This window comes from Megalobrama amblycephala, linkage group LG1, assembly GCF_018812025.1.
Source record: "Megalobrama amblycephala isolate DHTTF-2021 linkage group LG1, ASM1881202v1, whole genome shotgun sequence".
Lineage (NCBI taxonomy): Eukaryota > Metazoa > Chordata > Actinopteri > Cypriniformes > Xenocyprididae > Megalobrama > Megalobrama amblycephala.
The window spans coordinates 35,012,192-35,012,667 of record NC_063044.1 but is presented as its reverse complement, the minus strand read 5'-3'; positions in this window follow the sequence as shown (position 1 = coordinate 35,012,667).

Sequence of the window (476 nt, the reverse complement as noted above, 5' to 3'; positions counted from 1 at the left end):
AAGGCTGATACAGTAAAAAGTGCTCAACGTGGCTTTCGTTAGGGAAATGCGTCATTTTTCAAGGACTTTTGTCCATTTTAACGTATTTAACTTTGTGGCATCCAATAATCTCGCTGGGAAATGGGCTCAGTGTGCACTGTCATAATGCCACTTTTAATGGTTCATGAAAAAACATTGGTACAGTAAAAATGATGAAACTTTGTATTTCGTTAGGGCAGTGGCCATATTTATATTTTCCATGTAAAAGTACTGGAACTGTAAAATGTAGGCATACTAAAATTTCATATTTCACAAGATCAAACGGCCCTTTATTAAACCACTTTGCGATTTAACGCATCCTTACAGGTGCAGAGACATGCTTATTTTCTCCATTCAGTTCTAACAGCGCTTATCGCGAGCAGAGCCATTGACATAAGCACTTTTATAAGGAAGGCATGTGTTTAATTAAAACGATAATTAGCTGGATTCATCCTAGA